The sequence below is a fragment of the Leopardus geoffroyi genome, chromosome E3 (assembly GCF_018350155.1).
Source record: "Leopardus geoffroyi isolate Oge1 chromosome E3, O.geoffroyi_Oge1_pat1.0, whole genome shotgun sequence".
In the NCBI taxonomy this organism is placed as follows: Eukaryota; Metazoa; Chordata; class Mammalia; order Carnivora; family Felidae; genus Leopardus; species Leopardus geoffroyi.
In genome coordinates, this window is record NC_059340.1 from 38,461,268 (window position 1) to 38,473,880 (window position 12,613).

The 12,613-nt window shown below is 46.0% G+C and overlaps 1 protein-coding gene and 1 long non-coding RNA gene across 2 annotated transcripts in view; both read left to right on the forward strand.

Annotated features, from left to right (window-relative positions):
* LOC123589146 overlaps positions 1-2,345 on the forward strand; it is a 33,705-nt gene extending 31,360 nt beyond the window's left edge. Inside the window, exon 7 of the long non-coding RNA XR_006708189.1 lies at positions 1,721-2,345. This is a non-coding gene — a long non-coding RNA (uncharacterized LOC123589146). The remainder of the gene's footprint in view (positions 1-1,720) is intronic.
* Positions 2,346-6,102: 3,757 nt separating this feature from the next.
* ADCY9 (adenylate cyclase 9) overlaps positions 6,103-12,613 on the forward strand; it is a 133,419-nt gene continuing 126,908 nt past the window's right edge. Inside the window, exon 1 of the mRNA XM_045460824.1 lies at positions 6,103-6,126. The gene's annotated coding sequence lies outside the window, so the exon portion shown is untranslated. The remainder of the gene's footprint in view (positions 6,127-12,613) is intronic.

Below are 12,613 nucleotides of genomic sequence, written 5' to 3' on the forward strand. Positions count from 1 at the left end.
AAAGCTACGGCTATGTATTTAGAACTATGTGTTAGTTTTGCTATAGGTTTTTTTTTTTTTGTAGATTTAATAAAACCTTGGTTTGTGAGCATAATTCGTTCCAGAAACAAGCTTGTAATCCAAAGCACTCACATATCAAAGTGAATTTCAAGAACCATCAGCTCAATTGTGATCATGTGACATTCGGTGTCACACATTACTCATATTGCAAGACATGACTCATTTATTAAGTTAAAATTTATTAGAAATGTAGGAAATAATAAGCATTTATTAGAAATGTAGGAAATAATAAACTAAAAGGCAACCGACAGAATGGGGGAAGATATTTGCAAACGACATATCAGATAAAGGGTTAGTATCCAAAATCTATAAAGAACTTATCAAACTCAACACCCAAAAAACAAATAATCCAGTGAAGAAATGGGCAAAAGACATGAATAGACAATTCTCCAAAGAAGACATCCAGATGGCCAACTGACACATGAAAAAATGCTCAATATCACTAATCAGGGAAATACAAATCAAAACCATAATGAAATAGCACCTCACACCTGTCAGAATGGCTCACATTAACAACTCAGGCAACAACAGATGTTGGCGAGGATGCAGGGACAGAGGACGTCTTTTGCACTGCTGGTGGGAATGCAAACTGGTGAAGCCACCCTGGAAAACAGTATGGAAGTTCCTAAAAAAATTAAAAATAGAACAACCCTATGACCCAGCAATTGCACTACTATTTATCCAAGGGATACAGGTGTGCTGTTTCGAAGGGACACACACATCCCAATGTTTACAGCAGCACTATCAGCAATAGCCAAAGTATGGAAAGAGTCCAAATGTCCATCGATGGATAAATGGGTAAAGAAGATGTGGTATATATATATTCAATGGAGTATTACTCAGCAATCAAAAATAATGAAATCTTGCCATTTGCAACTACGTGGATGGAACTAGAGGGTATTATGCTAAGTGAAATTAGTCAGAGAAAGACAAATATAAGTATGACTTCACTCGTATGAGGACTTTAAGACACAGAACAGATGAACACAAGGGAAGGGAAGCAAAAATAATATAAAAACAGGGAGGGTGACAAAACATAAGAGACTCCTAAATATGGAGAACAAACAGAGGTTCCTGGAGGGGTTGTAGTAGGGGGGATGGGCTCAATGGGTAAGGGTCATTAAGGAATCGACTCCTGAAATCATTGTTGCACTATATGCTAACTAACTTGGATGTAAATTAAAAAACAAATAAAATTAATAAAAAAAATTTATTAGAAATGTTTGCTCGTCTTGCGGAACACTCACACAACAAGTTACGAGCAATCCAAGGTTTTACTGTATTTTCTTTTTAAAATATTTATTTATTTATTTATTTATTTATTTATTTATTTATTTTTGAGAGAGAGAGAGGGCATGAGCACGATTGGGGGAGGGGCAGAGAGAGAGAGAGGGAGAGAGAATCCAAGCAGGACCCATGCTGTCAACACAGAGCCTGATGCGGGGCTTGAACTCATGAACTGTGAGATCATGACCTGAGCCAAAGTCAAATGCTTAACTGACTGAGCCACCCGGGCACCCATGTAGGTACTTTTTTGTTAGGTTAAGGAAGTTTCCGTTCCTAGTTTGCTGAAGCTTAAAAATTATTGCGTTATTGAATTTCATTGATGTTACTGATTTTTCTTCTTCTGTACTGAGGTTGTCATGTCCTCGTTTACTAGGTTACTGTGGTTAACTGTATTAGTTTATTTTCTGATATTAAGCCAGCCTGCATTTCTGGAATACCCGAGGGGCCCATTAGGGAGACCACAAGCAGAGCATGGCAATCTTGCCAAGTTGAGGAAACAGACATAGGCATGTGGAGAGTCTGAAGCAGCTGGAATTTGCAGAACAGAGTCCCAGAGAAGAGAATCCTATGCAGAGAAAGAGTTCTAAAAATCTGGAGACTATTCCTGAATACTAATGCTACACATGCACAGAGTGAAACTCCATGAAGCAGGTCAAGGGACGACTGCAGAGCTGTAAACTGAACCATGCCTGGGAAATACTCCAGGTCCGACCAGACGAAGTGGAGAGTCCTCACTGAACACATGGGCATTTACAGAGACCCCAGAAGGGTCAGCCTCACTAGTTGAACTGAATTGTTTCCACAGTAAAGACTATTCAAGACATGTCCAAACAAAGCCTAAAAATACTCTGTGAGAGAACTAACCTCATCTGTAAATAACATAGCTTCCTATCAGAATAAAGCCTGATACTCTGGAAAATAAGGCAACAAATCCCGTGACTCAACAATGTACAATTCATAATGTTCATCATCCGATAAAAAGTTATTTGACATGAGAACAGGCAATCAAATGTGATCCATAATCTGGAACAAAAACAGTGAATGGAAATAGACTCAGAAATTGTAGAGGTGATACAATTAATAGACAAGGACTTTAAAACACTTATTGTAGGGGTGCCTGGGTGGCTCAGTCAGTTAAGTGTCCGAATTCGGCTCAGGTCATGATCTCGCAGTCCGTGAGTTCAAGCCCCGCGTCGGGCTCTGTGCTGACAGCTCAGAGCCTGGAGCGTGTTTCAGATCCTGTGTCTCCCTCTCTGTCTGACCCTCCCCTGTTCATGCTCTGTCTCTCTCTCTGTCTCAAAAATAAATAAACGTTAAAAAAAAATTTAAAACACTTATTGTAAATATGCTCAAAGACTTCAAGGAAATTATGTAGTGTGGAGAAGAGTATAAGATATAAAAAAAAAATCCTAAGTGGTCCTTGTGGCACTGAAAATTTTATCAGATGGTGGGATTAACAACAGATTAGTCTCTGCAGAAGAGTAGATCAGTGAACTTGTAAACACAGTAATGGATTCTATCCACACTAAAGCATAGGAAAAAAAAAAAAAAAAAAAAAAGCAAACCCCACCAGATCCTCTCGGACCTGTGGGATATTGTTGAGCAGGATGTCTATGTGTGATCGTGTGTAACAGAAGTCCCAGAAAGAGGAAGGTCAGGAAAGAAATAGATTTGAAGAGATAATGGCCAAAGTGTCTTCTTCATTTGATGAAAACTATAAAGAGAGTTATAGACAGATCTAAGACACGTAAAGAATCCCATGCAGAATAAACATAAAACCAAAGCAAGACACATCATAACCAAATTGCTGAAAACCAGTGATAATAAAAAAAAATCTTAATTTTTGAGATAAAAAGATATAAAATACAGAACAAAGGTTAGAATTACTCCAGATTTCTTGTCATATACGACGGAAGCCAGAAGACATCAGAACAACACCTTTAAAGCACCAAAAGAAACAATGATCCATCTAGAATTCTATATCCAGTGTGGTAAAATTATTTTTCAAAAAGCATTTTCAAATACACAAAAGCTGAGAGTTTTTTCTTGTAGATAATGTACTATCAAATATTAGAGAATGTTCTTCGGGCAGAAGAAAGTGATACCAGATGGAAAATTAGATGTATCTATAGAAACGAAGACCACTGGAGCAGGGGAAATAGAAACGTTTCTCATTTAAAAATTGTCTTTAAAAGATAATTGACGATGGCAGGGGTGCCTGAGTGATTCATTCAGTTGAGAGTCTGACTTTGGTTCAGGTCATGATCTCAGTTTGTGAGTTCGAGCATCACGTTGGGCTCTGTGCTGACAGCGCGGAGCTTAGAGCCCGCTTCCAGTTCTGTGTCTCCGTCTCTCTCTGCCCCTCCCCTCCTCATGCTCCATCTCTCTCTCTCTCAAAAACAAATAAACATAAAAAAAAAAAAAGATAATTGACTATGGCAAAGAAATCTTGTGGTGTGGAGTTTATAACATATGTAGACGTAAAACGAGTGGCAGCAATAGTGTGCAGATTTGGAGAGGACAAACAACAAAACATTCCCTCAACCCTTCTGTAATTTGGCCATACGACTGTTCTGATCAGTGTGATATGAGCATAAGTGCTGTGTGCCTGCCTTTCTTCTCTCCTTCCTCCTTCTTCCTGTCTAGAGTTCCAGAAACTGTCTTAGACAAAAGGGTGACCTTCAGATATTGGACATTGACTTTTCTTTCGTTGGACATTGAAAGAGCGACAGGATCTAGGGAGCCTGGCTCTCCGTCTGGATTGCCAGGCCAGTCCCTGAATGAGCCTTCTGCTCATATCACAGTGAGAATGTGGGAAGCTGCTGTAATTTGGAGGTTTTCTCTAACCTGGAGCTGAACCCAATTCTAACTAATATGATTAGATATTTGAAAGAGTAGCAGTTGGTAAGTCTCTGACAAGACAATCTAGAAAAAAAGATGACACACATAAATTATATGAAGATTTCATTTCTTTTTCTTTTTTTAATGTTTATTTTTGAGGGGAGAGAGAGAGAGAGAGAGTAGGAGGGGTAGCGAGAGAGGGAGACACAGAATCCGAAGCAGGCTCCAGGTTCTGAGCTGTCAGCAAAGAGCCCAATGCAGGGCTAGAACTCATTATGTGAGATAGTGACCTGAGCCGAAGTTGGACACTTCACCAACTGAGCCACCCAGGCACCCCAATAATATGAAAAATTTAAAGAAGGATATAACCATAAATGCAGCAGAGGTCACAGGGATAATAGACTATGAAAAAGCCTATTGATAATTTTCACATGCAAAAAAAAAAAAAATTCTAGAAGAAAATCACTAAAATGAAGTCAAGAAAAAGCAGAAACTCTGATGTTCGTAGCAGCATTATTCACAAAAGTAAAAGGGTGGAAACAATCCACATGTCCGTTGATGAGTGATTGTGGGACATACGTACAGTGGAGTACCTTCAACCTTGAAAAGCGATGAAATTGTAACACATTCTACAATATAGATGTACCTTGAGAACATTATGCTAAGTGAAATAAGCCAGACCCATAAGGACAAATAGTGCATGATTCCTCTTATATGAGGCACTAGAATGGTCAGATTCGTAGAGACAGAGAGTAGGACAGATGTTACCAGGGACTGGGGGCAGACAGAAACTAGAAATGAGTGTTTCATGGGGACATAGATTCAGTGTGGGAAGATGTAAAGTTCTGGAGTTGGTGGTGGTGATGGTTGCACAACAATATGAATGTACCTAAAAAAAAAAAAACCCAAACAACCTTTATTTGTTTTGAGGGAGAGCATGGGGGAAGGGCAGAGAGAAGAGAGAGAGAGAATCCCATGCAGGCTCTGTGCTGTCAGTACAGAGCCCAACATCGGGCTCGATCTCACAAACCATGAGATCATGACCTGAGCAGAGATGAAGAGTCAGAAGCTTAACCAACTGAGCCACCCAGGTGCCCCACAATTTTTTTTCTTTTTAGGTATTGTGGAACAGGAGGATTTTTCAGTGTATCCAGGCCTCCATGCTGTTACAAAGGGAACAGGGGCCGTGACATTCTCAAGCTTCTAGCCTAATGACCTCTGCTCTGTGCATATCCTTTCTTGGCATTTACATAACTGGAAGAATGGGTGCATATATATAACATTATAGTCACAGTTATTAGAGATCTTTTATTATTTTTTAAGTAATCTCTACACCCAACATGGGGGTTGAACTCACAGCCCCAAGATGAAGAGTTGCATGTCCTACCGACTGAGCCAGCCAGGCGCCCTGGTAACCGGCCATTAGAAAGAGCAGACCTCGCTTCGTGACCAGCGGGAAGCCCTCTTCTGAATGACTGCCCCTTGTCCCCAGGCCTTTTCGTCATGGGGATTGGCAAGCGAAGTCTGCTTGGCCTCCCTGTGTGATCCAGGCTTACGAGCCAGGGGCCACTTTTAGAGCCGCCGGTGGGGATGACATCCGTTTGTCACCTGGCTGTAAGCTCTTGGGTGAAACCAGCTCCCGCTGCCCGCCTGTCAGAGCCTGCGTGAGAAGGATGCCGTTCTTTCCTGACAGCTTCTACCTTCACAATCACCTTAGCCTCAAAAATGCACCAGGAATTCACGCGGCAGCGGCACATTCCAAATCCCTGCGTAGGGTGGCCGCGCCCAGATTCCACAAGAGAGCCTCGGCAGATCTGCCTTCCCCCGCCTGCCTTCCCCACCTCCTCAAGTGTCTCTGCCTTGTGACTTTGAGCCGTGGTGCCATCAGGCAGGGATGTGTCTGCGTTTTTGAATGACATCATTGGTCCCAGATGAGAGGTAGGTTTCTTCTTCACCCCAAGCACATTTCTGCAGCCCTCCTGGTTCCACCTTCGTAGGCAGATACAGCTGGATGGGGGGAGGTCTGCTGAGCTGCTCTGTGCCGAGCCTCCTCTGCAGGGGCACCCCAGGTACCCGCACTCTGCCTCACGAATCCTCCAAAGGCTTCTGAGACTTGTCCACATGGTCCCACCCTGCCCATGCTGCTTGCTTGGCTCATGTCCCCTCTGCGCTGCAGTCCAGCTGGCCTGCCCGACCTTCCCAGCACAGCCCGCACCTTCAGAGTCCCCAGGAGGCTCCTCCCCTCCCAGGGCCCTCCCGGGACTTGCAGGGCTTCGAGGCATTTTCTCTCCCCACCTGTGTCTTATCCCCCTTCCGTGCTTGCTGGGAGCAGACAGTGGGGCTGTTGAATATAATGGCAGTCCAGAATTGCATGTGGCCAGTTGTGTCTCTGAGCTCCACCTGGAGCCAGTGAGGAAGGAGACCTGCCAGGTCGCTGCCATGTCCCTGTGTCTGCAGCCAGGGCGCTCCTGCATGGCCACCGTCTCTGGCCGGGCACTGATGGGGTCACACCTCCTGTAGACAGTACTGTGGCCACAGCCTCAGTGGATAAGGACTCAAAGGAAGCCCAGCTCGGGGCTGAGTTGTCAAATGAGGTTAGCCCCTCCCGCCGCCCACCCTGGAAGGGCACTGTGGCCTGGCTGCAGCAGAGACAATTAATACTAACTCCACCTTCTCGGGATACTTAAGCGGCCCAGGAATTCGAGTTTAGGCTGTCCTGGCAATGCTGCCCGGGCTCTTTAGGATTTTCTTTCCCCCCTCTCCCTGAATCTTAGGGAGTGCTGACTGTGCCCTGCCTGGCCCTGGGCTGTGTATGCTTGCTGCCCTGGGAACAAGCACACCGGCCCTGTCCACCTGTTGTTGGATGATGGGTCCCACTGCCTGCTTATCCAGTATGTACTTGTCCCAAGGTTGTAGCAGGGGCAGCTACCACCACCCTCCTGCCCCCACTGAAAAACAAACAGGGTGACACTGCAGGTCTAAACCTGCCTCGTACGTACCAGGAACCCAGTACAAAGGAGCTGGATGGAACAGGAGAAAATTGAACGCAGCTGAGTTAGAAGGGGGCATTCAGGGACACTCCTGAGTTCAAATCCCCCTAAACCTTGGTTTCTTCAAAGGGTGATTGAGGATGGGGGCGCCTGGGTGGCTCAGTCAGTTAAGTGTCCGACTTCGGTTCAGGTCATGATCTCTCAGTTTGTGGATCTCTCGAGCCCTGAATAGGGCTCCGCACTGATAGTGTGGAGCCTGCTTGGGATTCTCTCTCTCTGCCCCTTCCCCACATGTGTGGGCTCTCTCAGAGTGGATAAATAAGCTTAAAAAAAAAAAAAAAAAAAGGGTGGTTGAGGAAGGAATAAGACAGTAAATGGAAATGCCAGACACAGAGCAAGCAACCACAGTGCTAATTATTGTCCTCAGGGTGGGACGGAGACAATAGTGAGCTAGACCCACTTCTGTTGGGGAATGGCTCTGCGGCAGTGGGGGCCAGCCCCAGCTTGGGTGCCTGCCTCTGTCCTGGGGGCATTTGCATTGTCCCCTGACCTCCCAGCACTGTTCTGAGGATCAAAGGAAGGAGCATGGGGGCAAGCCTCTTGCAAGCCATAAAGTATTTCATAAACCCCAGACGTTTGTATTACGATGGACACGGTGATTATCTGTGTCCCAATGCACTTCTACCCCAGTGTCTTTGAATGTGCCTTTGAGTAACTCAAGGTGTGGGGGAAAGGTGGTTTCCTAGTTTTGGACGTTGCCAGGATTTGAAACGTGCTTAAACTTGGCTCCCAGACAGGCTGAAATTAAACTGTGAACACACGTTCCCTGTCCAGCGGCCTGGGATTTTGCAGCTGGATTGCTGCTTCTCATAGCTTTCTGTCTATCCTCCTGTGATTGCCAACCAGCTTCTATCGGCAGGTGCAGGGAGTCGGGGACAGGTTAGACAGGGGCTTCTAGACCCTGCAGCCCGGCTGCCCCAGTACCAGACCTTTCTGTGCCCCATCTCTGCCTCCCAGGGGTAGAGAGCCTTCGAAGAGCTATCCACGCATCTGATTTTTATCTTACTAAAATTTTTTTTAATGTTTATTTATTTTTGAGAGAGATAGACAGAGTGTGAGCAGGGGAGGGGCAGAGAGAGAGGGAGACACAGAATCCAAAGCAGGCTCCAGGTTCCAAGCTGTCGGCACAGAGCCTGACAGGGATCTTGAACTCATGAACGGTGAGATCATGACGTGAGCCCAAGTCGGACGCTTAGCTGACTGAGCCACCCAGGTGCCCCCCATGCATCTGATTTTAAGTTGCAGTATGGTTGATAACACAAGCATGTCCACGTTGCTAGGGAAGCACACAGAGGGTCAACTTCTCAGTCTTGAGGAAGGGGGCGGAAGTTCACAGCTTTCCTTGAGGCTGCTCCTGCAGTAAATCCCACCTCCAGCACCCAATATTCCTGTCCCTGAATATCCTTGGCTGGAGAGACACAAAAAGGGCAATTGTGCAGGGTGTGTGTGTGGACGGGGTGGAGCCACAAAAAACGATTGGACGGAGGCAGTGGAAAATTTAAAATAGATTTGTTGTTTTATTCCGCTTGTATATTGATAGGCTTATGAACGATCGTTATTATTATTATTCATTGTGGTGGAATAATCTAAAAAACTTACCATCTGTATTAGTTGGCTAGGGCTGCCGTAACAAAGTACCACAGACCAGGCAGCTTAAACAATAGAAATTTATTTTCTTCCCATTCTGGAGGCTGGGAACCCAAGATCAAAGTGTTGGGGGCATTGGTTTCTTCTGAAGCCCCTCTCCTGGGCTTGTGGACGGCTGTCCTCTTGTGTCCCTTCAGATCATCTTTCTCTGTACATGTAAGTGTCCAGATTTCTTCTTCTGATGAGGACGCCAGTCATCCTGGGTTAGGGCCCGCCCTAATGAACTCATTTTAACTTAATCACCTCTTCCAGGAGCTTATTTCCAATGCAGTCATATTCTAAGAAACTGGAGGTTTGGACTTCAACATATGAATTTGGGGGAGGGCATGATTTGGCCTGGAACACTACAAATTGCCCGCCATATCTAACCACTCTCCCAGGGAGCGGGAAGGGCAGCAGAGACACCAAAGTGGGGACCACTGGCTCTTCTTTCCAGGCTCCCCGTCTCACAGTTGCATCTAAGAGAGGATGTGGATGTTGCCCCAAATTGTAACACTATTCTTAGAAATCATGAGCCCCAAGACACTTTAAAAAAAAAAAAATTTAATGTTTATTTTTTGAGAGAGAGTGTGAGTGGGGGACGGGCAGAGAGAGAGGGAGGCACAGAATCCAAAGCCGGCTCCAGGCTCCGAGCTGTCAGCACAGAGCCTGATGGGGGCCTCAGACTCACGAACCGCGAGATCATGACCTGAGCTGAAGTCAGACGCTTAACCGACAGCCACCCAGGCTCCCCAAGCAACAAGACTCTTAAAACCAAAGGCGTCTTATGTGTTAGAGTTGTAGTCAAGAGCGCTCTTTGGAAAGATGGCAGAATCTTCTTCAGGCTGTGCTGCTCACTGTACGTGACAAAGGCTTGTCTCTCTCAAACAGGCCTGGTGGGTTTTTATCATGACTTGTGTGAGGACCTTGTTGTGAAGCGTTGAAACATGAAGCATAAATGACAACAGCACAGAGATCCCAGAGATTCCTCCTCCTGGAAACACTGTGCTGGCTGCATACAGCCTGGACTCAACAGCATGGAGCTTCTCACATACTGAGTACTGTAGATGGCCCTGGACACTTCCTCCTGGAATGGTTTATGTTGGAAAACAATCGTTATTTATTGGCATTGTGGTAACACTTGTCTGGCTCACAACTTTTCTTTCTGAGTAGTGTCAGTAAGAATCTGATAGGATCGTGTGCCTAAATATACCCGAGTATACGGGGATCCACCAGGATAGATACGGATGGATGAAACTAACAGTTTGCGGGTTCATCATGCACATGACTGTCCTAGCAAGGCTCCTGAGTAAAAGCCAGCAGCTGTCCAACAGCTTAGAACCATCCTGAATAGTGTTTTGCTAAGGGAAGGTTTAGATACTGAATCCTCAGTTTTCCTGCCGTTGTTGCTTCTCAGCTGAGTGGAAGCCAGGCTTAAAGAGCCTTCTCTGGAAAATCTGACTAATCCAGGGAAGGGCACTTGGAAGTGCTGACATGGGAGGGGGTCCCCCACAAAATGTCCCAACTACAACATTCTAAGGCAGTAAATGATCATAAGGATCACCTGGGGAGGGGGACCCTGGGTGGCTCAGTCGGTTAATCGTCTGACTCTTGGTTTCGGCCCAGGTTATGACCCCGAGATTCATGAGTTCGAGCCCTGCATCAGGCTCGACGCTGACAGTGCGGAATTTGCTTGCGATTCTGTTTCTCTTTCTCTCTCTCTTGCTTTCTCTGTCTCTCTCAAAATAAATAAATAAACTTAAAAAATTAAAAAAAAAAAAAAAAAGAATCACCTGGGGAGGGGGTGCCTGGGTGGCTCAGTGGGTTGAGTACCGGTCTCTTGATTTTGGCTCAGGTCATGATCTCACGATTTGTGGATTGGGACTCTCTCTCCCTCTCTCTCTCTGCCCCTCCCCACTCATGTGCACTGTCTCTCTGTCTCAAAAACAAATAAATAAAACTTAAAAAAAAAAAAAAGAATCGCCTGAGGAGGTTTGAAATGCCCTCCTATACTCCTTCCTAGACCCAAATGGTTACATCAGAATTTATGAGGCTGGGGTCAGGTCATTAGTGTTCAAAGCATCCCAGTGGTTGTAGCAAGTGGCTGGGCTGAGAAGCATAGTGCAAAAGGGAAGCCTGTTCTTGGCAGGTCCTACCACCTGCCCTGAGTTTCTGGTCAGTTTTTTTTTTTTTTTTAATGTTTTTATTTATTTTTGAGAGAGAGACAGAGCATGAGCAGGGGAGGGGCAGAGAGAGAGGGAGACACAGAATCGAAAGCAGACTCCAGGCTCTGAGTGGTCAGAGCTCCAGGCTCTGACTCCAGGCCCTGAGAGCCTGACTCAGGGCTCCAACCCACAAGCTGTGTGGTCACGACCTGAGTCGAAGTCAGACGCTTAACCCACTGAGCCCTCCAGGCGCTCCTAGAGACTCTCTAAACAGAAGTGACTGGATTCCTCCTCTTTCTTACCTCACTGGTCAGGGCTGACCTCCACCCCCCGTGTGGCCTCGGGGTCTCCTGCAGCTCTGCAGCTCTCAAGATGTTAGAGGTTTGCTCTAGTCTGCTGTGAAGCGGGCAGAGTCCCTCCTGCCGTTCATCTTCTGTGTCTGCACTGTCAGAGGGGTCACCTGGAGTGCCCATTGCACCCTCACTTGCAGAAGGTGATGAAACACTTTGTAGGAGTTTCCCGGGACTGCCACGACAAACTTGGTGGTTTCAAACACCAGCATTGTATTTGCTCACAGTTCTGGAGGCCAGAAGTCAGAACTCAACGTATGAGCAGGGTCAGCTCTCTCTGAAGGCGCTCAGGGAGGCTCCTTCCTGTCTCTTCCAGCTTCTGTGGCTCCTGGAAACACTTGGGGTTCCCTGGCTTGTGGACGCATGTCTCCAATCTCTGCCTCCGTCTTCCCCATGGCTTTCTTCTCCCTGTGTGTCTCTGTGTCCTGAGCACCAGTCACGGGATTTAGGGCCCATCTGAATCCAGTAGCATCTCATCTTAACTAATTCCATCTGCTAAGACCTATTTCCAAATATAAGGTCATAGTCTGAGATTCTGGATGGACCCGAATGGGGCGGGGGTGCTCTTCAATCCACTGCACAGCTCCCAGGCAGTCTTTCTTACACCTACTCCATGTCTCCTTAGCATTGCCCATGAAATGGGATGGAAGTGACAGTCCAGCAGGAGCTGGGCCAGGCTGCAAATCTGAGTGACACTCACCAGGTTTTACCCAGAATTCCCCATCCTCTCTTCATCAACTTTGTTGGGTCAGCCGACCAGCTCCCTACTAGAAAATGTGATTGCCCCTGGGCTGGTTCTCCCTGGCCCCATGGGGTCATAAATATGCCCATCACATATTTCAGCTTTAGGTTCCAGCCAGAGCCTCTACTCTAAGGTGTAGGTGGAGAGAGCTCTAAACTCACAAGCATTGCATCAAATATTACTTATTTTGGTTATTAAAAGCAACCAAGAGCTTAACTATTTCACACACATCCTCTCTTACAATTCCCATGTGCATTCATTCCATAAGCTTTTTTTTAAGTTTATTTATTTATTTTAAGAGAGAGAGAGAGACAGAGAGAGAGAATCCCAAGCAGGCTCCACACTAACACTGAGGAGCCTGATGTGGGGCTCGAACCCATGAACCATGAGGCCATGACCCGAGCCAAAATCAAGAGTCAGATGCCCAACTGACTGAACCATCCATGCACCCCACAGTAGGCATTATTGAGCTATGCACCAGGCAGGGCAGGA